Source organism: Bufo bufo, chromosome 5 (assembly GCF_905171765.1).
Source record: "Bufo bufo chromosome 5, aBufBuf1.1, whole genome shotgun sequence".
Taxonomy (NCBI): Eukaryota; Metazoa; Chordata; class Amphibia; order Anura; family Bufonidae; genus Bufo; species Bufo bufo.
This window is the reverse complement of record NC_053393.1, coordinates 65092824-65109413: the sequence shown is the minus strand read 5'-3', so window position 1 is coordinate 65109413 and position 16590 is coordinate 65092824.

Sequence of the window (16590 nt, the reverse complement as noted above, 5' to 3'; positions counted from 1 at the left end):
GTCGGATACTGCGACAAAAACTAGGAGGGAAAGAACTCATGTGGATACTAGCGGGGTCGGGAATGCCATTTGTGGATGAACAGAATCCACTCACACGGCTCATGAGGAAAATATAGGAAAAGGCCAAACAACTGAGAGGCATTACAGGTGCCACAGGGTATACTCCCCTATGGCACAATCGCATGCTTCCTGAATTTTTACCCTTGAAGGGGTTCCAAATTTGGCAAAATAAAGGAGTGACTAGAATAGGCAACTTATTAGACAAGGGGGTACTTAGAACATTTACTAACATACAGGAGGTCTACAACATACCAAGAGGGAACTTCTATCAATACTTGCAGCAGGGGCGGACCCAGGCAGCAAAGGGCCTCTGTGCAAAGGATGTACCTGGGCCCCCCCCCCAAACCACACATTCAAATATAAACATATATGTGCAAATAAAAAACATCTTGTGAATATGTTTACAATATCTATATATATTCTTTTCATACTAGGTCACGCCTCTAATTCTGCCCAAAACATAACTATACACACCCAGTCCCCTTAATGCCCCCACATAGTAATTATTCCCTTTGTGCCAGTACATAATAGTTATGTCCAGATATGTGCCACCTCACAGTAGTAATGGTCAGATATGTGCCCCCTTCACAGGAAGTTAAAAAAATATACTCCCCTAGTTCCTGATGATCACAGTTCAGCCGCTGGCGCTCCACAGCAGTAGCAGGATGTAGTGTCACACATTGCTGGTCTGTGTAGGAGGAGGAGCACAGCAGATTCTCGGCCGCACCGCGGTGTACTGTGCCCACTGCCCACCACTTATATAGGGTGGCACAGTACCTTGCACGCATAGTAACACTTATCTAATAAAAAATGACAGGCAGAGGCAGGCCACGCCGCAGGGGCCGTCGTGTTCGTGGTGCTGTGATTTCCACTGGCCCTGGAATAATGCCCAGTATTCAGAGGCCACGTACCCTGAACCCAAAAAATTCTGAGAAAATAGTTGACAGGACACCCAATCTTCATTAGCTTCCGCTAAGAACCTTGACGCACCATCCTCCTGCAGCTCAGCTTTGGTCACCTGCTCTCAAGTTACCACTCTCCCGCCCGCCGCCACCACCACCCTTACCACCACGGCCGCTTCACTTGATCCCTCAGAGGAGTTATTTACACATCAGTTGGATGAAATTAGTGATGCACAACCATTATTGCCAGAGGATGGAGATAACAGGGATATGTCTCAGTCAGGCAGCATTACACACATGGACCTACAGTGTGATGATTATGAGGATGTTGTACCCACTGCTGCTTCCTTGGCTGAGGTGTCAGATACAAGTGAAGTGGTTGATGATGACGATGTGTCCGTGGATGCCACGTGGGTGCCTGCTCGAAGAGAAGAAGAAGAGGGGGAAAGTTCATAAGGGGAGACAAAGAGAAGGAGGAGACGAGTTGGAAGCAGGGGGAGGTCGTCGCAAGGAGCTAGTGGCACAGTCAGACAGCACACCAATCAACACATGCTGTTGCCACCACCAGAATGCTGTCATTGCAAAGCTCAGCAGTGTGGCATTTTTTTTGTGTGTGTCTGCCTCTGACAACAGCGATGCCATTTGCAACCTGTGCCAAAAGAAACTGAGTCGTGGGAAATCCAACACCCACCTAGGTACAACTGCTTTGCGAAGGCACATGATCGCACATCACAAACGCCTATGGGATCAACACATGATGACGAGTAGAAGCAGCACACAAGCTCAAAGCCACCATCCTCCTCCTGGTCCAGCATCTTCAGCCACGTCAACCACTGCTGTCCTCCTTGCCCCCTCTCAACCACCCGCCACTCTGCCTCTCACCTTCAGCAGTTCCATCTCATCTGCCCACAGTCAGGTGTCTGTAAAGGAAATGTTTGAGCGTAGGAAGCCAATGTCACAGAGTCACCCCCTTGCCCGGCGTCTGACAGCTGGCTTGACGGAACTCTTAGCCCGCCAGCTTTTACCATACCAGCTGGTGGAGTCTGAGGCCTTCAAAAAATTTGTCGCTATTGGGACACCACAGTGGAAGGTACCCGGACAAATTTTTTTTTCAAAAGAGGCAATCCCAAACCTCTACTCAGTGATTGAAAAGGAAGTCATTGCATCTCTGGCATACAGTGTTGGGGCAAGGGTCCATCTGACCACTGATACCTGGTCTGCAAAGCACGGTCAGGGCAGGTATATCACCTACACTGCGCATTGGGTCAACCTGCTGACGACTGACAAGCATGGAATGCGTGGCTCTGCAGCGGAGTTGGTGACACCGCCACGACTTGCAGGCAGGCCTACTGCCACCTCCTCTACTCCTCCTACTCCATCCTCTTCCATAACCTCCTCGGCTGAGTCCTCTTCTGCTGCGGTGTCTGGCTGCACATCAACTGAATCCCCCCAGCTCCCCAGGGGCTATGCCACATCCCGGATACGACAGTGTCACGCTGTCTTGGGGTTGACTTGCCTGAAAGCAGAGAGCCACACCGGACCAGCACTCCTGAAGGCACAGGTGGATTAGTGGCTGACCCCGCACCAACTGGAGATCTGCAAAGTGGTGTGTGACAATGGAAGCAATTTGTTGGCGGCATTGAATTTGGGCTGTGCATGGCACATGTGTTGAATCTCATCGTACAATGCTTTGTGTCTAAGTACCCAGGCTTACAGGACGTCCTCAAGCAGGCCAGGAAGGTGTGTGTGGCCATTTCAGGTGTTCCTACACGGCCATGGCGCACTTTTCAGACATTCAGCGCTGAAACAACATGCCAGTGAGGCGCTTGATTTGCGACAGCCCGACACGTTGGAATTCAACACTCCTAATGTTCGACCGCCTGCTCCAACAAGAAAAAGCCGTCAACGAGTATTTGTATGACTGGGGTGCTAGGACAGCCTCTGCGGAGCTGGGAATTTTTTTGCCACGTTACTGGACGCTCATGCGCAATGCCTGTAGGCTCATGCGTCCCTTTGAGGAGGTGACAAACCTAGTCAGTCGCACCGAAGGCACCATCAGCAACCTCATCCCATTTGTTTTCTTCCTGGAGCATGCCCTGCGAAGAGTGCTGGATCAGGCTGTAGATGAGCGTGAAGAGGAAGAGTTGTCACCATCACCACCAGAAACAGCCTTGTCATCATCGCTTGCCGGACCTGCGGCAAAGCTGCAAGAGGAGTATGAGGAAGAGGAGTCAGAGGAGGAATGTGGCTTTGAGGAGGAGGAAGACCAACCACAGCAGGCATCCCAGGGTGCTCGTTGTTGTCACCTATCTGGGACCCGTGGTGTTGTACGTGGCTGGGGTGAAGAACAGACCGTCAATGACATCAGTGAGGACGAAGAACGGGAAATGAGTAGCTCGGCATCCAACCTTGTGCAAATGGGGTCTTTCATGCTGTCATATCTGTTGAGGGACCCTCGTATAAAAAGGATGAAGGAGAACGACCTGTACTGGGTGGCCACGCTACTAGACCCCCGGTATAAGCAGAAAGTGGCGGAAATGTTACCAACTTACCGAAAGTCAGAAAGGATGCAGCAGTTCAAAACAAAACTAAAAAATATGCTTTACACAGCGTATAAGGGGGATGTCACAGCACAACGGGAATCTAACAGGGGAAGAGGTGAAAGTAATCCTCCTCCTACCACGACCACGGCGGCAAGGACAGGACGCTTTACAGATGTGTTGTTGATGGAGGACATGCGGAGCTTTTTCAGTCCTACACATCGCCACAGTCCTTCGGGATCCAGCCTTAGAGAACGACTCGACCGACAGGTAGCAGACTACCTCGCCTTAACTGCAGATATCGACACTCTGAGGAGCGATGAACCCCTTGACTACTGGGTGTGCAGGCTTGACCTGTGGCCTGAACTATCCCAGTTTGCGATAGAACTTCTGGCCTGCCCCGCTTCAAGTGTCCTGTCAGAAACGACCTTCAGTGCAGCAGGAGGCATTGTCACTGACAAAAAAAGTCACTTCGGTCAAAAAAGTGTTGATTACCTCATGTTCATTAAGATGAATGAGGCATGGATCCCAAAGGGACTGACAGTGGGGGATACGTTTGACTAACAAAAGGCCTGATGACATGCCTTGGCCTCAAAATGGTCCCCACGCTGCTGTATTTAATGTCTGCATACCGGATGACTTTCGTGAATTCTCCGCCACCAACTAGGGTTCAAGCCGCAATGTTTTAGTCACCTTTCTGCCTTGAAAACATCAATTTTTCTGGCCGCGGCTGCAACAATAACATTATTTTTCAGGCATGTGTACATGCCTTATTTTTCTGGCCTCTGGTGCTGCACTGTGGCTGCAAAAACAAAACAAAAAAAAAAAGGCACATACAAGTGTCAATTCCCCTTCGTGATCGTTACCTTGTTGTGGTGAAGGGGCTTGCGTATCACAATGAAGCGATCATCACCTCTATGAGTGTGTTGGCAATGTTGCCACACCCCAGATGATAAGGCCATTGCTTCATTATGATCAGACCAAAAGCTATCGGCTGGATAATTTTTCATAGAAAAAAATTTAATATTTTTTTTTTTTTTAAAGTTGTATGGGTGGGTTTTTAACCACTTCCCATCTGGGCCCTTTGCCCCCTTCCTGACCAGGTCAAATTTTGCAAAACTGACATATCTCACTTTATGTGGTAATAACTTTGGAACACCTTTATTTATCCAAGTCATTCAGAGATTGTTTTCTCGTGACACATTGTACTTCATGATAGTCATAAATTTGAGTCAAAATATTTCATCTTTATTTATGAAAAAATCCCAAATTTACCCAAAAATTTGAAAAATTCGCAATTTTCTAAATTTCAATTTCTCTGCTTTCAAAACAGAAAGTGATACCTCATAAAATAGTTATTATTTAACATTTCCCATATGTCTACTTTATGTTGGCATCATTTTGGAAATGTCATTTTATTTTTTTAGGACGTTAGAAGGCTTAGAAGTTTAGAAGCAATTCTTCAAATTTGTAAGAAAATTGCCAAAACCCACTTTATAAGAACCAGTTCAGGTCTGAAGTCACTTTGTGGGGCCTACATAGTGGATACCCCCATAAATGACCCCATTGTAGAAACTACACCCCTCAAGGTATTCAAAACCGATTTTACAAACTTTGTTAACCCTTTAGGCGTTCCACAAGAATTAAAGGAAAATGGAGATCAAATATTTAAATTTCACTTTTTTGGCAGATTTTCCATTTTAATCAATTTTTTTCTTTAACACATCGATGGTTAACAGCCAAACAAAACTCAATATTTATTACCCAGATTCTGCGGTTTACAGAAACACCCCACATGTGGTCGTAAACTGCTGTATGGGCACACGGCAGGGCGCAGAAGGAAAGGAACTCCACATGGTTTTTAGATGCCATGTCCCATTTGAAGCCCCCTGATGCACCCTTACAGTAGAAACTCCCAAGAAGTGACCCCATTTTGGAAACTAGGGGATAAGGTGCCAGTTTTATTAGTACTATTTTTGGGTACATATGATTTTTTGATCATTCATTATAACACTTTATTGGGCAAGGTGACCAAAAAATTGGTTGTTTTAGCACAGTTTCTATTTATTTATTTTTACAGCGTTCACCTGAGGGGTTCAGTCAAGTGACATTTTTATAGAGCAGATTGTTACGGACGTGGCGATACCTAATATGTATACTTTTTCTCATTTATTAAAGTTTTACACAATAATAGCATTTTTGAAACCAAAAAATTATGTTTTAATGTGTCCATGTTCTGAGAGCTATAGTTTTTTTATTTTTTGAGAGATTTTCTTATGTAGGGGCTCATTTTTTGCGGGATGAGGTGACGGTTTTATTGGTACTATTTTGTGGGACATACGCGTTTTTGATCACTTGGTGTTGCACCTTTTGTGATGCAAGGTGACAAAAATTGCTTGTTTTGACACAGTTTTTTTTTTTTTTTTTTTACGGTGTTCACCCGAGGGGTTAGGTCATGTGATATTTTTATAGAGCTGGTTTTTACGGACGCGGCAATACCTAATATGTATACTTTTTTTTATTTGTTTCACTTTAACACAATAATAGCATTTTTGAAACCAAAAAAATGATGTTTTAGTGTCTCCATGTTCTAAGAGCTATAGTTTTTTTATTTTTTGAGAGATTTTCTTATGTAGGGGCTCATTTTTTGCGGGATGAGGTGACGGTTTTATTGGTACCATTTTGTGGGACATACGCGTTTTTGATCACTTGGTGTTGCACCTTTTGTGATGCAAGGTGACAAAAATTGCTTGTTTTGACACAGTTTTTTTTATTTATTTTTTACGGTGTTCACCCGAGGGGTTAGGTCATGTGATATTTTTATAGAGCTGGTTTTTACGGACGCGGCAATACTAAATATGTCTATTTTATTTTATTTTTTCTATTTTTTTTTTTTTTTTTTATTCCTTACTTGGGATTTTTTTTTTTTTTACATGTGAACCTTTTTTTTCTTTTATTTTTTCAACACTTTATTTTATTTTTATTTTATTTTACACTTTTCGTCCCCCATAAGGTCATACAAGACCTCTGGGGGACATTTACTTCACTTTTTTTTTTCACTGTTGATTTCTCCTGTAACTGGGGCTGACATAGTAGCCCCAGTTACAGTGGAAATGCACCCCTATAGAGGCTGTACAGCAGCAATCCAGCGCTGTACAGCCTCAGAGCAGGGCTGATCGAGGTCTCTGAGAGACCTCACACAGCCCCTGCACTCTCCGGTCCCGGCGGTCACATGACCGCCGGGCCGGAACAGGAAGCGCACAGCGCTTCCTGCTCTGCAGACACAGCGCTCGGTGAGCGCTGTGTCTGCAGCGATCGTGAAGGCAGGGACACCTGGGAACTGTCCCTGCCTTGTCTCTGGGTTGCCCTGCTGTCACTGACAGCGGGCAACCCGATCAGCAGCTGCACGATTAGCGTGCAGCTGCTATTTCTGACAGGACGTTTTAAAACGTGCTGTCAGAAATAGACGTCCACCCATAGGACGTTTATATCCTATGGGCGGACGTGAGGCGGTTAATACATAAAATAAAAAAATCATAATAAAGTCTCCTAATAGTTTATTAGAAATAATGCAGAAAATTTAAAAAATCCCCATCAATTCCAGTACAAAGCTCAGAACTAAATTATTCCAGGATGTCGTAATGGTTCGTTAATTCGACAATGGTTAATCAATTCGACACACGTCCCCAGATAGGGGACGTAACAGGGATTAAACTGATAGGAATAGTACTAGTTAAGACACCACTCATATAGAGTGTCACAGCACATTGCTCCGTGCATGCGCAGTGCCCCAACTTGGGAGTAAGAGGACCGACCAAGCTTTTTTTTCCATCTCCCGGTTCCTAAAATCAATTCAGTTTGGTGTATCAGAGTTTGGTCTGTCACTGTGAAGGCAGTCGAAGGTACCCGACCTAAATTTTTGGCAATCCCACCCTGATATGGGACGTAACAGGGATTAAACTGATGAGAAGAGAGAACTACAGAAAATACCACTTATATCGGGTGTGACAGTAAATTGTACGGCGCAGACGCAGTGACCGTGGCGTGGATTCAAACAAAGGGGAGGGAGCCAGCGTTTTTTTAACCATCTCCCCGTTCGAAAAATCTATTTAATAAATGGACCCCAGATTGGGGACGTAACAGGGATTAAACTGATGAGAAGAGAGAACTACAGAAAATACCACTCATATCGGGTGTGACAGTAAATTGCACGGTGCGGACGCAGTGACCGTGGCGTGGATTCAAACAAAGGGGAGGGAGCCAGCGTTTTTTTAACCATCTCCCCGTTCGAAAAATCCATTTAATAAATGGACCCCAGATTGGGGACGTAACAGGGATTAAACTGATGAGAAGAGAGAACTACAGAAAATAGCACTCATATCGGGTGTGAGAGTAAATTGCACGGCGCAGACGCAGTGACCGTGGCGTGGATTCAAACAAAGGGGAGGAGCCAGCGTTTTTTTAACCATCTCCCGGTTCGAAAAATCAATTTAATAAATGGACCCCAGAATGGGGACGTAACAGGGATTAAACTGATGAGAAGAGAGAACTACAGAAAATAGCACTCATATCGGGTGGGACAGTAAATGGCACGGCGCAGACGCAGTGACCGTGGCGTGGATTCAAACAAAGGGGAGGGAGCCAGCATTTTTTTAACCATCTCCCCGTTCGTCAAATCTTTTTAATAAATGGACCCCAGATTGGGGACGTAACAGGGATTAAACTGATGAGAAGAGAGAACTACAGAAAATACCACTCATATCGGGTGGGACAGTAAATTGCACGGCTCAGACGCAGTGACTGTGGATTCAAACAAAGGGGAGGGAGCCAGCGTTTTTTTAACCATCTCCCCGTTCGAAAAAGTAATTCAATTCACCTTTCCGGGACCCTTGGTGTTGTACGTGGCTGGGTGGAGGAAGAAACCTTCAATGACATCAACGAGACATGGCTAGCTTGGTATCCAACCTTGTACAAATGGGGAGTTTGCGGTTGGGCAAATGGACTGTTTGCGGTGCATTTAAAGGGGAGTTTGGTCTGTCAATGTCTGTGAAGCGGGCGTAACCCTTACACTACCTGATCGATACAACATCATACCTGATCGTATACACACACTGGATGTTTTAAACTACGTTGTTCAAAAAAAAAATTGGATTGTTAGGTGATTTATGCCCTTTATGGATTAAAATCCGACTCTGCGTCAACTATGTAATTTTCCATGGGAGTTTTGCCATGGATCCCCCTCCGGCATGCCACAGTCTAGGTGTTAGTCCCCTTGAAACAACTTTTCCATCACTACTGTGGCTAGAAAGAGTCCCTGTGGGTTTTAAAATTCGCCTGCCTATTGAAGTCTATGGCGGTTCGCCCGGTTCGCGAACATTTGCAGAAATTCGCGTTCGCCGTTCGCAAACGGAAAATTTTATGTTCGCGACATCTCTATCCACCAGCTGAAGCTCAACAGAAGATGGGTGTTGCAACAGGACAACGACCCAAAGCATAGAAGTAAATCAACAACAGAATGGCTTAAACGGAAGAAAATACGCCTTCTGGAGTGGCCAGTCAGAGTCCTGACCTCAACCCGATTGAGATGCTGTCGCATGACCTCAAGAAAGCGATTCACACCAGATATCCCAAGAATATTTCTGAACTGAAACAGTTCTGTAAAGAGGAATGGTCAAGAATTACTCCTGACCGTTGTGCACGTCTGATCTGCAACTACAGGAAACGTTTGGTTGAAGTTATTGCTGCCAAAGGAGGTTCAACCAGTTATTAAATCCAAAGGTTCACATACTTTTTCCACCTGCACTGTGAATGTTTACATGGTGTGTTCAATAAAAACATGGTAACATTTAATTCTTTGTGTGTTATTAGTTTAAGCAGACTGTGATTGTCTATTGTTGTGACTTACTGTAGATGAAGATCAGATCACATTTTATGACCAATTTGTGCAGAAATCCATATCATTCCAAAGGGTTCACATACTTTTTCTTGCAACTGTAACTCAAGTGTGAACTCAGCCTTACGGGTCAATGTTAGCGTCAGGTATAAAGAACCGTGCAGAGGCCCAAGATCCTACTATAGCGTGAAAGAGTGCACTCCTTTTACACCAATTCACTGATTCCACATAGATTTCTACATAACCTGTTCTATTAAATGCTTATACAAGAAGAGCCCCCCCGACAGAGTGGAGAGGGTGTCAGCAGTAAGTTTGTGTTGATGTCACTGATTCTTTTGCCCTTCCTCTGATCTGTCAGAACAATAACCCCCAAAAAACGGATCTTGTCTGTGGAGCATCCGCCTTCACTCAGTCAGCTTTTGGGCAGTAAACCATCAGTATTGCTAAAGCGTGCATCCAAGACAGAGATGAAATGTGAATGGAATATTTGCATGTCTTCTGTGTTTTGTACCCACTCCTGCTTTTGGCTACCAAATCATAAGCCAATACTGATGCAAAATAGGGACCATGTCATGCAGGCCTTACAGCTGTTACATAGACAGGATCTGTTGTGCGTCTCATTTTTCCTTCACAGATCAGAAGAAGGGTCAAATAAATGATGATGTCAGCCAGGCCGAAAGGAAAAATAGTGGCCCAGTCATGAAGTGGGGAGGGTGGGAACAGCATGAAAAGTCCACAGAGTGGCCCTATGACATAGTGGTGAGGTGAAAGCAGCATGAGGAGCCACAGAGTTGCCCAATGAAAAAGTCTGGAGGTGGCAGCAGCATCAGGAGGAGGCCACAGAGTGGCATAATGACAGTGTGGAGGTGACAGCAGCATCAGGAGGCCACAGAGTGGCACAATGACATTGTGGATGTGGCAGCATCAGGAGGCCACAGAGTGTGGAGGTGACGGCAGCATCTGAAGGAGGCCACAGGGTGGCACAATGACAGTGTGGAGGTGGCAGCAGCATCAGGAGGAGGCCACAGGGTGACACAATGACAGTGTAGAGGTGGCAGCAGCATCAGGAGGCCACAGAGTGGCACAATGACAGAGTGTGGAGGTGGCAGCAGCAGCATCAGGAGACCTGAGTGGTGAGGTGGCAGCAGCATTAGGAGACCACAGAGTGACCCGTTGACAGAGTGCGGAGGTGGGTGGAAATATCAGTACCAGCTGAAGATGGTGAGTGAAAGAAGGAGCACTTGGCATCAGATGTATGGCATCAGGTGGGTGGCAGCATCAGAATAGTAGCTGAGGCAGGTAGCCAGAAGAAACCGGTCTCTTTTGTCAAAGTGTTGGTGTGGCACCATGGATGATCTTCATTAAAAGACAAAAACATGCAATGCAACAACTCACTGCAATATAGAGTACAAAATTGCATAATAATTACAAGTGCTACACTATAAGTGAGAGATAATTGGCAAATCGTTTTGTACAAAATTATTTGAGCCCGTCTGCTGCACGTCAAGGCGATCTCTGTTAGACGGGTTCCTAACACTAAATTCTACCTGTTAAGTGCCATGACGGCTACCATACACTTCAGGGAGTGTAGGTTCCACAGCAGGCCCACTCCACAACACCACCGGCGCCAAATGGCCACCAAGGACTGCAGTGAGAGTCCACAAACTATCTCACTCCTGGTGCCATGGCTTCAGTGAGTGAGGGGGAGCAGGCCTGACTATGTACTCACACTAATTAAAATCAGCCTATAGGGCAGACAGGGTGGTCAGGAGTGCATGACTGAGGAGGCAGCCACACCTCCAGTACAAACTGCAAAGAAAGACAGAAAAGGGGGTCAGTCAGCACATACCAAACCGCAGGAGCACATTGCTATGGCAGGGAACAACATTAAAAGACAAAAACATGCAATGCGACAACTCACTGCAATATATAGTACAAAATTGCATAATAATTACAAGTGCTACAATATAAGTGAGAGATACTTGGCAAATCGTTTTGTACAAAATTATTTGAGCCCGTCTGCCGCACGTCAAGGCGATCTCTGTTAGACGGATGATCTTGTCTGATGCATCAGGCATTGGTGGGTGGAAATCCTGGCTGATCCACGCCTGATTCATCTTGACAGAGCTCAGTCTCCTCACATTTTGCGTGGACAGGCGAGTTCTTCTTGGGGTAACTATGGCTCCCGCCGCACTAAACACCTGCTCTGATGCCACACTACTAGCTTTTAAAGGGCAAACTCTGCCAGTGGCAGCCAGAAATCCAGTTTGGCTGCCCAGTAGTCCAGCAGATCTTCAGTGTGGGGTGTCAGGGTGCTGTCCAAGTATGCCACCACCACATCTGGGCATTAACACTGTGAAGGGGCACATCTGGGCATTACCTCTGTGAAGGGGCACATCTGGACATTACCCCTGTGAAGAGGACACATCTGCACATTACCGCTGTGAAGGGGGCACATCTGGGCATTACCATTGTGAAGGGGGCAACATCTGGGCATTACTACTGTGAAGGGGGCACATCTGGGTATTACCACAGTGAAGGGGGCACATCTGGGCATTACCACTGTGAAGGGGCACATCTGGGCATTTTGTAGTAGTAATGCCCTATGTGCCGCTTTATAATAGTAATGCCCTCTGTGCCCCCTTTACAGTAGTTATGCCCTGTGTCCCCTCTTCACAGTAATATTGCCCATTGTGCCCCTTCCATAGTAATAATGCCCATTGTGCCCCTTAATAATAATAATGCCCTCTGTGTCCCTTTGTAGTAGTAATGCCCTCTGTGCCCCCTTCACAGTAATAATGCCCCAACACACACACTCGACAGTGGGTGTTTTTTTTTTTTAACAGAAACAGCAGCAGGCTCAGCTCGGCTACAGTGTATATTTGCATACACACTGTCTGTGACACACAACACTGGTGGTCACTTTAATTCACTACAAGGCGCAGTCATTTTCAGGAGGACTAGAGAGGAGCACTGGATCGATGATGTGGTATTGAAGGACAGGGTGGGCAAAGAACTGTCCCTGATATTGCCCTACAGGGGGGTGCTATTCTGGCCCTGATAGCCTAACCACAGACCACCTGCCCTGATAAGAGCGACCCCGTCCGGAACCTTACCCTATATAAAAATGGCCCTAGTAAGCCCCTAGCCCCTAGCCCCCTGACTTCCAGGTGATCGCTATATAGATCTATGTGTTTTTGACTCATTATAAAAGTATCTTATAAGTATATCGCACCCCTCTGTGTATCACACCTATCGATAGCACACCTATACCAGTTCTTAAAAGGACTTTTGTGGCCCTATTAGCTAGCGATTTGTGGCCCTAACAGTCTGTCCCTGCTCCACACAGCAACCTCTCCCTACACTGGCAAAAGACTGAATGTAAAATGGCGGCCAGATCAGGTTTATTTATAATGTCCATGTGCTGAAACGTCTCAATTGGCTGATGGATGTGTCATGGGTCAAAGTTCTTCACAATGTAAAAGAATATGGCGGACGCGAATATCTCCATATGTTCGCATGTTCGGCGAATCGCAAACACGTAAAGTTCGCCACAAAATGACCGCCTGGCGAACCGCAAGGCCATCTCTAGGTGCGTGCACACTCCCTGACTCAGAGCACACACGCTACTTCATAGACTGATCCCCCTGCTGCGGCGCTGCCCACCTGACCTCCCCTCCTCTGTCTGTCACTGCTGGCTGCGCTCATCCCTCCTGAGCCATTCAGTTAATGATTCACTAAATGGCAATGGCCAGCCGAGATGCGCTCTCACTCACAGTTCGCTGCCTGATGCTGGTGGCACTGCACCCCCTGTATAGCTGACAGTGCCGCAAGCAGTGGCGGTACGCAGGGTACGCCACTGCTATGGGGCCCGCGGCACCGGGGGGCCCAGAGCGCTCGGAAGGCCCCGCCCCCTGCAACTGCGCTCACTGCAGGCTCAGAGGCGGTCTGCACACTTATAATTGGCTCCCAGCGCCACCGATAATACACGCCATCCCCCCCCGTCTGACTTCTCATTGACTCACTGTGCGCTCTCTAGGACCCAGCCGCGCTCCCTCGGCTCGTGCGTCTGCTGCGCCTGCACTGCTTCACATACTGGGCCAATCAGCATTAGCAGTGTGTTAAGATCCTGCTGCTGATTGGCCGAGCCAGTGCAGGCAGCAGGCGCGCACCCAGCATGGAAGAACTTTAGAGTGAGTTGTGCTGCCCGGCCGCGACAGACGCCAGTGCCACCCAAAACCATCAACCAAAATGTCAGCATTCGCCCCATAAGACGCAGGGGCATTTCCCCCCCATTTTTTGGGGGGAAAAAGTGCGTCTTATGGGGCGAAAAATACGGTATATATCACTATATTCTATAGTGCTATATATTCCTTTTTGACCCACGCCTGTATTGATCGCGTAATATTCGCATATTGCCGATTTTGGAAAAAATGACGAATATTCAAAAAACGAATATATAGCACTATATTCGAAATATTCGCAAATTCTCGAAGTTGCGATATTCGCAATAAATATTCGTAATTCGAATATTCGCGCTCAACACTATTTGGTAGTTGCTTTGAGCATACACTGACAAACTGCACTTTTGATTGTTCACCTTTACCATTTGTTTGCGCAGATCCGCTATCCTTTTTCTTTAACATATCTTGAAGCATAAAATGGGTTGGCCCATCTAGGACATTGGTGGCATAGCACTAGAAAGTTATATAGGTCTGGGTCCCACCGCTGGGACATGTTTATATCACCAGAACTGGAGAGCACACTGCACATGCACAGCGTGCTCTCCTTTCATCGCTATGGGAGGTCCAAAGTAGTTGAGCAAGCACCCCCGGCTGTTTTCAGAAGTCCCATAGCAGTGCATGGAGACTGAAACGGGAAAGCACAGCCACCTCTCCATTCACCACTATGGGACTGCCTGAAATTGGAGAGACAGCACTCGGCTATTTTCAGAACTTCCAAAGCAGTGAACATAGTGTGGCTGCACATGTGCGGCTGCTCTTTATTCACTACAGGGGTTCCGTACTGGAAATAGGAGCAGGTTCCCGAGATGTGACTTGCACCTACCGTATCTGACATTGATGGCATATCCTAGTGATGTGCTATCAATGTCCTAGATAGGCCAACACCTTCAAGTTCTAGGTCCCAATCATAAAAGGGGTTGTCCTACAAAAAATATTCTACAGTTTTCAAACCAGCACTTGGATCTGAATACTTTAGTATTTTTATGTAATTAAAATTTTAGTACAGCCACTGAATCATTCAATGAAATCTATCTGTATAGCGCCATCTGCTGTTTGATGCTTTTTACTTAATTTCTCTGTCCACCACACTGAGGTGGACACACATGCTCAATTCCATCCTTCACGCCTCCTGAGAAATGACGCGCCCCTCCGAACTGCCAGTTTGAAATAAATCTAATAGAGCAATGAATGGGAGAGGGGTACAGGGCTGGTTCTAGCTTTATTAGAAAGATATTGTCATGTACTATATGATGTCTGATTTTCATTTTTTACAGTCATGGGATAAACCCTATAATTGTAATGGGGCCCCCGAATTTATGGGCCCAGGATCAAATACAATTTCTACAACCCCTATAGTTACACCCCTGCAGCAAGACTTTCATGTGGGCAACACTCAATTTCCAGCAATGCTTTTAAAGGAAAATGATACTGGAGTAATAATATTATTATTTTTCCTAATATTTAATTTTTATTATTTTTAGTATAGTTTATTGTTCTCTCTTTACTATTTGTTTCTCTTAGAGTGCCCTCTCCCCACTTGATCAAAAATACTAAACTATTTTTGGCATAATATATATTTTTTAATCTTGGCTATAAAGTCTGAAAAACATAGGAGAGAAGAAAGCTGTATTGCAAGCACTGGAAACATAATCTCATTTTCTCCCTTTCATTCTGTAATTGGCAGATACAGATCTAGTTTGACAGATGGCACCAGGCTGGATTCCCCTCTGTTAAATCACGAGTAAAGTCTAATTTATCTTTTCTTTTGCAGTCAAGTCAGGACTGTGGTCTCACAAGCCTCATCACCGGTGATCATAGTTAAAACCTAATATAAGACACGTTGCTAAGAAAAATTATGTTAGACAATATGAGAAAAATCCAATATTTTTCATTTCAGCTTAGAATCATAAACATTTATTACCGAGGAACCTGTGGAGAATTGAAAAAAAAAAAAAAGTTGCTGGATTTTTTTCCTCCCCCGTTGAGACTTTGACTCTTATTGTGTGGCTTCCATCTGATTCTGGTGACTTGTGGTGCGGTTGATGATGCTTGGTGAAGGAGGCTGCTGACATAAAACTCCCATAAAGAGTGCATCTGCTCTGAGGCATTCAAATCCCAAATTTTAACTGCTGTTTTAACTAGAATATGAAGTTATATGAATATTATAACTAGAAACTTTCTAATGGGTTTTTTGTCCATCAATATCCAGCTCTGCAGGGCTGCTGAATAATGTATTGTCACAACACAATGTACAAGAAGCATTAAAGGGATTGTCCGAGTTACATAAAAACTCGGGCAAACCTTGTAAATAGCCTAAAATAACAAACGGATGGATATTTACCTGTTTCTTTCCTGTTTATTCAAGCGCTGTGCTCTGGTCCTGCTTACACCATCTTCTTGGTGCAGTGACGGTCCATGCCCAGGTCACCGTTGCATCCGATTGCTGGCCTCAGAGGTGGCCTCTGCTGAGACCAGTGATTGGCTGCAGTGGTGCCCTGTGGTCACAGAACATCATTGCTGTAGCCAGAAAAACAAAGAGCAGCTGTGAGGCGTAGAGCGCATCACAGGAAGTAGCAGAGGAGAAAATGGGGGAGTATACATTCTTTTGTTATCTTAGGCAGTTTACGTGGGATACCCAAGTTTTAATACTGTATAACTCGGACAACTCCTATCACCTAAAGGGGTATTCAAGTTTTGTGACATTATCCCCCATCTGCAGGATAGAGGATAACTATTATATAAGTAGGGGTCCTATGCCGGTACCCCCACCAATCACAAGAAAAGAGAACTTGTACCCCATGCAACCCCCCAAAATGTATGCAGTAGCCGATTGGGCATGCATGCAGCTACTCCATTAATTTCTATGGGAGTCCTGGAGACAGCTGACTATGGTGCTTGGCTGTACAGGTGCCCTGTTCTTGTGATCGGTGGGGGTGCTACTGCTGGGACCC